Here is an 8199-nt window from a genome sequence, read left to right as displayed (position 1 = left end):
CTACAGAGTAAATAAAATAAACTGGAAAAACTTCTGATTATCAGGTAGTGTTCAAAGAACCAATGAAAAGACTCGATTTGAGAACGGTCGCGTTTCAGCTGATATCGCGTTTTTAAACGCTGTATTGCTTACGCTTTACTGTCTGTATTTTCAACCTAAATCTACGTCCAATCTAAACGGAACTAGGGAGAATTTTATGTGATTTATTCGATAACGAACGAGTCTCGTGCAAGGCCAGCTGGATATCTATAGGCCTAAGCAAGGCCACCTAGTTGGCCTTTGTCTTCTGTCGTTATAGGAATCGGCAAGTATTTCAATAGCGATCTAACCAATGCTTATACTGCGCAGAAGCTTGGCTCTTTTACTTCTCAGTTTCTTAGATAAACCGTAAATTTAGCAGCAATTCTGAACCACAATTTCAGCAGAATTTCGATGTCGAAAATAATAAGTTAGCCTTCAAATAATAAGGCCTTAAAAATAACAAGTTAATAATATTAATCCATTAGTCTCAAAAATTTGTCTTTTCTTCGGGCACAAACCTTGGACGGAGGTTGAGATTTTTAAGGAAAGAAATTGCTACTCACATATCAAAGGCTTTAATTCTTCAGGAAGTGTAAAGAATTTATGAGAAAGATAAATTTTTTATTCCTGAAAGTAATAGAAGTAGGCACTCTGGTCAACGCTAGTTATTTTCCTGGGAAAGGTGGTGGGGTGTGGTGTGGTGTATTTAATTATGGCAAAGCACACTATGGCTATCTGCCTAAGGGAAGGGATGCCTTCGTGGAGGACTTTCTAAGGAAAACTGGCTCGTAATCACGTTACACATGGGGAAAACCACGAAAACACCCATGCAGTCAGCCCGTTCGCGGGATTAGAACCTCTTTCCTGGGAAAGACAAGCTTTTTGAAAGCATGTGACCAAACACGGAGGAAGGCAATTTTTACTTGTACAGAACTTCACGTTTGTTAAGGTCACTTTACAGAGACTTACGTTTCTTAGGCTAGAGGCTTAGCCTCCGCTAACTTTTGGACTCAAATTACAATAGCAAAATTTGTGCTCAGAAAGTGTCGGACTCCTCTTATTTCTTTGTTTCCGTACTTACGTATCCTCCTATCCTTTGTTAAAATTACCTCCTTACTCTGTTACGCTTTCTAGCATTCTTTTAGTGTCGCTTTAAACATTTTACTCTTTTTTTCATTGATGCGCTACAGAAAGAATGATCTTCGCTTTTATCATCCTTAAAGTAGTACACGATGCTGTATACACAAGCCGAAGCCCGGCTCGTTTATCCCTTAGTTTTGAATAGAAAGTGTAATTCCGTCCGAAGCCCCAAATAAAATGAGGTCCAGTATTTTATTTCACTACTATACACAATTATGTATCAAGACAAAGCAACAAGTCATACTTCGAAAAGTACCTCAGCCTTCCTTGAAAAAATTGAAGGCTGATATAGGTATTACATATATGCCTTTTCAACGTGTTTTTAGAAGTCCCTTGATGTTTCACCTATTTACTATTATGCCTTTGGTCTCTTGAAAAGAGCTCTTTCTAAGCGTAAACCCACCACGATTGGTAAACTCTGGGAATTAGTGTAGAAGGAAGGGAAATCAAAAATCAATATCCCTAGAAATTTTACCCAAAACCCTTGTCATCTAAATTAAGATGTGAACTTGAGGAAAAAAACGTATTAGATCGAACATTTAAAAATATTCTTTAAATTTCAACATTAATTAAACGGTCTCCGAAAAATATGTAAAAACCTTGTAGCTATGAGAAAATAAAATCAAGACCTCTTAAACGTTTGTGGATAGACCCCTGAGTTGCAGGGTCACTTTTTAGGCCCAAACTCATTACAATATATTTAAGTAATCCAATTAATTTATTCAAATAATCCAATAATTGAAATTATTGTTTTACGTTTCGAGAACTGGAATTTGAAAATAAGCTTTAAAAAGGTCTGCTTTAAAGAAAAAATTTTGCACCTTTTAAAATCTAATGAAAACATTCTATTTTCCAAATAGGGTAACGATCGAGTATTGTTTGGACACACGCAGGCATGTATAATCCCCGTATGGTCGTAAGATTCGATCTTTCTCGAAATATATGAAGAGGGCTTGCCCATGGTGATTTAAAAGGTCTAATTACGTATATCATTATCTACCATAAATTTGCATTCCTGTTTGGATAATTCTGATTTTTGTCGTCTAAAGTTCTAATCACATTATGTTTAGGCTACGCAGGACTGGACGTCGAAAGAGACAATTCTTAGAACCCGCACATTCCCAGGAAACCCACGTAGCTAGGTTACCATTTTCACTTACTGCAAATACTTGAACGCAAAACCAGAGCTGTAGCTAGGGTTTTTAGCATCTGGGGGCAAGTGAAAATTTCGCGGCCACCTCCTGTTTCATTTTAATAATTAATCAAATAATTTCACTTTAAAAATTCAGTTTATCAATTTGGCGCCGTCTGGCCTCCTGTTTCATTTTAATAATTAATCAAATAATTTCACTTTAAAAATTCAGTTTATCAATTTGGCGCCGTCTGGATGCCGCACCCAGGGACAGATGTCCCCCCTTCCTCCCTCTAGCTACGTCCCTGTGCTAAACAGTAATCGATAATCGCTCAGATTGAGATCACGTGATCTTTCAGAAGCAGAACATTCGTCTGATTGGTTGTATCTACACGGGACAGAGGTTTAGTCGGGACATTTTCGGTGAGGTCTGAAAAAATCCTGCGTAGCCGCAACATCGTTTCCACAGCTAGGCGGGACATCGCTTCCAGCGGGGCTCTTTTTTCTAGGAATCCTCCCCGTTTAAACCAGTGCTACCAGAATCTCGTTTCTCAGAAAAGTTCCGTCTAGCACGGACTATCGATAGAAGTGATAACTTCTTAACTGACGAGCTTTTTGAAAAACAGTAGTGCTTTCTGTAGCAATGTAATGGTTTATATTATATTTGGAGTCACAAGTTAAAAGATTGGGTTTCGTTAAATATGAATATTTTAACAACAAATTTGTATATTCATAATTTTTATGAGTTATGTTGTCAGTATTTGATATGCGCATAATATCACTTAATAGAAATATTTATAGCTCCATTAATTAATTTATATTATGTTATATCTTTATGTATATGAAAAATCATTTATTATGTATATTATAAGGTATTTCTCCCACCTTCTTAGCATGCTTTCGTGATGTTGTGGTCAGCAAACATTCACTGTGGAGATCCATAAATTCCTTTGCCAAATTATGAGAGAAAATATTATTCAGGTTGGAGGACCATGTTGCATTGAATGTTCAACAACAACCTGTAGTGATCAGTAGTAGTGTCATATTCGAGTGGTCCGTGGTTCGAAACCCAGCGAGGACATTGCTCATATATCCCTTCTTCAGCATCGAAATAACCAAATGTCTCTACAGTGGCGTCCGAACAAAAAAAAAAGGTGGTGGATGATTATTCTTCACCAATAGGATTTGGAGATTGTGGCCCCTATTCCCCAGTTACCCTTTAAAAAGGTGAGTATATAAGGTATTTCTCCCACCTTCTTAGCATGCCTTCGTGTTACGAGAAGTTTGGCAAAAAAAATTGTTTTAGTTTACGATACGTTAATAATGCAGGGAATCTGGAGTTTGGAAGGAGTTTGCTAGACATTGTGAATATCTTTGGCTGTTAGTAATTCAGTGTCTTTATCCCAAATTCCAATAAAGTGCTTTCGATATTGATCTTCTTCATTATTGCAAACCATTCAGAAATGAAGTTCAACCTTTTCCAATAATCTTTTCAATCTTATCGCGACTAAACTATACATCATCATAAGATTAGGTAAAACGCAAACTTGTAAAGGAAGAAGTATTTAAGAGTTGGTTGGGGGAAAAAAATTTCAGAGCTTGGGGGAAAAACATTCACTGTGGAGATCCATCATTCCTTTGCCAAATTATGAGAGAAAATATTATTCAGGTTGGAGGACCATGTTGCACTGAATGTTCAACAACAACCTGTAGTGATCTGAAGTGAAACACGGAATGTATCAGTTAGTAATGCAATCCTGTTTCCTATGCATTTCAAAGAATACTTTTGATGTTGAGAATTTGTAATGGACGTATAAAATTCCAGTACCCAAAGATTGTTAATATATTTAATTATAAATGGATCAGTAGTAGTGTCATCATTTTTCCGTTTAATTTCAAAGCTCACCTTTAATGTTGAGAAAAATCCTCTTAAAAATTTCCAATACCCGAAGATTGTTGACAGGGTAAGACTATAAATATATCGGTAGTAGTGTCATCTTTTCACTTTTCAATAATTTCTTCCTTTTCATTTCAAAGAATTCTTTTCGACATCATTGATGTTGATTGTAATATTTTGGGGTAGGTTCTGATTAGGATTTCCTCCAAACCAGAAAATCGTTCATAGTATTTATTATTATTTCTCAATATAATCTCTCTTTTGTGACATTTCACTTCAGAGAATTCTATGTTAACGTTGGTATTGATTGTAATGTATTTCAACTGAGCCATAAAGGTCTCATTAGCAATCCAATACCAGAAAATCGTTCATAGGTTTGACTATAAAGATATCAATAACAATGCAATCCATCCTCATTTCATTTTTCAATTATTTACTTTTCATTTCAAAACAAAAAATTGCTATCTTAACAGCGTTAATAAACAGAAAAAACATTTTTTGTTTTATAGAATCAAAGTTGGAGCATCACAGAATCAAAGTTGCAGTATATCAATCTTCTTCAACAGCCCAAAATGATTTGAAGCGAAACTCGGAATGCTTTCATAACTTACGCTTTTATAACGATGACTTCATTCTTTAGATATGGGCAAGTCTTATCGGCTGCGGGAAAAATCTTTCAGAGAAAATCTAAAAGACAAATAAAATTTCAAAAAACCTCCTTTTTTTTTTTTTTTTTTTTTTTTTTTTTTTTTTGTTCATTTATAATGTTGGGGGGGAATCTCTCAGAGAAAATATGAAAGACAGGTAAATAATAATAATAAAAAAAAACCTCTTTTATTTTGTTTATTTATAATGTCCTCTGACAACATTATAAACCAACTCTTTCTCATTTTGTTCTGAGACGACATGTTTCTCTAAATAGATTTATAGATTTCTATAAATAGATTTTTATTTATAGAAACATGTTATCTCAACAGGGAAATGAAAGATTGAACAAAAAGAAAAAAGGTTTTTAAAAAAAATTCTGATTCAGAAATTCTCTGAGAGATTTTCCTCCCAGCCAATAAGACTTAGCCATTTCTGAAAGAATTGTTTTCTATACAAGCATTCCCAGTTTCGCTTCAAATCCCACTCTGCTATTGAAGAAGATGGATCTACTACAACACGGTGTCCCTTCATCAGGATAATTGAAAAACCTCCCTTTCCTCATAAATGGTGTTGAAGAGAACATTATCAAGAGAAAATGAATGAATTGGAATAATGACTAATATATTATACTTCAACCTTTGAATAATTTTTCTGGAGTTGAAATGAAGGGAAAAGGAAAAGAATTGAAATGATAACGGGTGTATTATAGTCTCCAATGTTTGAACAATTTTTCTGGAGCTGGACCATGAACGGTGTTGAAGAAAATTCTTTGGAGGGAAAAGGAAGAAAATTGAAATGTTAAAGTTGACGGATACATAATAGTCTTCAACCCATTTTGGGGACTAAAAATATTATTACAATCAACGGTGTTGAAATGGAAATTTTTTGTTGAAGCAAAGCGTTAAAACAAGATTTGCTACTGATACGTTATAATTAAACCTACTAACACATTATCGTTAAAGTGTCTGAAACATCAACAGTATTGAAAAGAATTTGTTTTAAAGTGAAAAGGAAAAGAATTGAAAGGTCAATTATGACACGTTATTGGAATGATTTGAGAGTTCAGTGGATCGGAAACTTGCTGAATATCTTTTATCCTAACAAATGATACAGAAAATAGGTAGTTTAATACTTTGAGTATTGAAGTAACACTTGGAACAGCGATAAATTTTTTTAACATAGCCAGGAATACCCTAAGGTATGAACAATTGCTGGAATGACTCTCAAAATTTTGACCACGTAAGGTAATCGTCATTTCTGGAACTGAAATTTCTTTTGATAGATTGCTATTGCTTCAACCATTTTTTGGCATTGAAATTGAAAGTCCATTCCAGCGAAACATCAACGAGGTGTCGAAAAGAATTTCTTTGAATTAATATATAAAAATTCCATGGGTAAGACACAAACGTGTCTTCTTTTTGAAAGTTAATAAGGAGGGTTATTTTGGAATTGGCTGCAATTATTTTCTCCGAAATCTGAAAAAATATATATTATATAATATATATACCTCATCTTACTACCTAAATCTCCTTTTATATTAAGATATACAGCGTGTCTTTTTTGTGTCTTCTCTATCGAATCTTCTACCATGCCATTTATATCTTCTCCAGCGTCTCGTGGAATATTTTTCCACGAAAGGGGTCCATCAGAAGTTCTACTTCCCGTTCTTTTTCCAACCTTTTCAAGAAACCAATTCAAAGAAATCCCATTCTGGAAAAAATGTCCGCGACTATGTGGAAAACGGACAATTTACAATGATCTGAGTGTTGTTTCGATACCAGAAGAAATGACTCATTTTCGCTGGAGGATTATGTTATATTAGACTTTCAACAGCATGTAGTAACCTCAGAAGATTTATAGAAGTGAAACTCAGAAGATTTATAGAGATAATCTCATTCTTTTAAAATTTGTAATGACTCGTCATTTGGATTTGGCTGGAAAATGATGTCTTAGAAATTTTTTAAACAAAAATTATGTAGGGATAAGACATAAACGTGTCTTCTTTCAGTAAGTGAATAAGAAGGGTCATTTTGGATTTGGCTGGAAAATGATTCTCAGAGCTGAGAAAAAATCTCATCTATCAGAAAATTATCTTTGCAACGCCCTTTTATGTTAACACCGCAAGGTTTCCAAGGGAGTCATAAAATATATGTATAATAACTCCCTTTTACGGTAACACCGCAAGGTTTCCAAGGGAGTCGTAAAATACATAAGAACTACCGGAAAGTTGTAACATCAACCATGTCTTAAAGTGAAACCATTTACTTTTCCTTTATCCAGGTTGGAGGATGTTGCATCTTGAACAGCACGGAGTCATCTGAAGCAAAACTCGGAATGCTTATATAGATAACGATGATTTCATTCTTGACAAATTTGTAATGCCTTACCAACTGGGAAAATTTCTCAGAGAGATCTAAAACACAAATAAATTTCTAAAAATAGATTTCTATTTTTAGACACATGTCGTCTTAGAACAAAAAGAGGACGCTGAGCTACGGAGCTGGTGTGACGTTATTTTTTTCACTCCTCTTCTGTGTGGTGCGCTTTATCACGCGAGCCTCGTGCTCATGAAAAAAATCTGATTACATGTGGATTATTTCGTTTATGATTCAGCTTTTGATGGTGTTTTCTTGAATTGAGATGAGTTTATAAGTGCTTTTCGTGGATTATATTGGATTATTTCGAATGGCGGGAAAGGAATTTCTTCCATTAACCTCGGGCAGATGCTAGAGCGGTTGCTCGTCACCTCGTGGCGGGATTGCCGGACGAACTTGTGAAATTCGCGGACGAAAAATTAGATAAGGACTGGAACGAAATACTGCTAAAAGGTACGATTAATCATGAGGAATATTTGAAACTTCTGAGTTATGTGACCAAATTCCGTACTGAAAATCAAGCCTTGGATGATATGTTCACTGTTTTCGAACCGGACTTAATGCCTGCTAGCATGGACCACTACGAAAGGAAAAGGGCCATTTGCGAAGGACTACTGACATTATTCGAATGTAAGTGCCAAGCATTCGGTGAATTAAATTCTGATTATGTTAATGTTGTTAATAGTACTTTTGCATGTAATATGCATTTTGCTTGTTTTCCTAATAATGTATCTCCGACTGATGGAATGATGGAAACCCACTAATAATGCTGATTCTAATGATACTAAGGTTATTGATGATGATTGTATTATGATTAAGAATGAAAATTGTACTCCCAACCCAAAAATTTCTGATATTAATGTAAATATTGTGACTTCACAAATCCTTATGCCTAAACGGCCGTAAAAAAAATCAAGCAAACGCTCCACAAAACAATTTTTAGATGCTCATGGCTTCACTTCGCCCCCCCCCCAAAAAAAAGACCC

Source organism: Stegodyphus dumicola, chromosome 5 (assembly GCF_044657685.1).
Source record: "Stegodyphus dumicola isolate Sdum_Otavi_A_Nest chromosome 5, ASM4465768v1".
Taxonomy (NCBI): domain Eukaryota; kingdom Metazoa; phylum Arthropoda; class Arachnida; order Araneae; family Eresidae; genus Stegodyphus; species Stegodyphus dumicola.
This window is presented reverse-complemented; position numbering follows the sequence as displayed.